Source organism: Neopelma chrysocephalum, unplaced genomic scaffold (genome assembly GCF_003984885.1).
Source record: "Neopelma chrysocephalum unplaced genomic scaffold, ASM398488v2 Primary Assembly neopelma1_97197, whole genome shotgun sequence".
Lineage (NCBI taxonomy): Eukaryota > Metazoa > Chordata > Aves > Passeriformes > Pipridae > Neopelma > Neopelma chrysocephalum.
The window spans coordinates 6,063-6,405 of NW_020925838.1; the positions used below are offsets into that span (position 1 = coordinate 6,063).

General features: G+C 64.7%; 1 protein-coding gene across 1 annotated transcript in view; it reads right to left on the reverse strand.

Moving 5' to 3' along the window:
* Positions 1–343, reverse strand: part of LOC113961440 (lysine-specific demethylase 5C-like) — a gene marked incomplete at its 5' end in the record, with an annotated part of 4,336 nt that overhangs the window by 1,073 nt on the left and 2,920 nt on the right. The gene's annotated exons all lie outside the window — the stretch shown is intronic.

Consider the following 343-nt stretch of genomic DNA (forward strand, 5'->3'; position numbering starts at 1 on the left):
CATCAGGGATTCCCAAATGGGACACAGTCCACCAGGGACCCCCCAAATGGGACACAGTCCCTGTCAGGGACCCCAAAATGGGACACAGCCCCCCTCAGTGACCTGGCAAGAGGTTTGGGGTGGGCTCTGGGGCAGTTCCGGGGTTCAGGATCCCCTGGACCCTGAGCAGGAGGCACCAAGGGTGGGGAGGGTCTGGGGGTCTCCGTGTCCATGGGGTGGGTTCAGGGCTGAGTCTTGGGGGCTCTGTGTCCATGGGGTGGGTTCGGGGGGTTCAGGGCTGAGTCCGGGGGGTGTTTGGGGTTCGGGAGGTTCAGGGCTGAGTCCGGGGGGTGTTTGGGGTTCG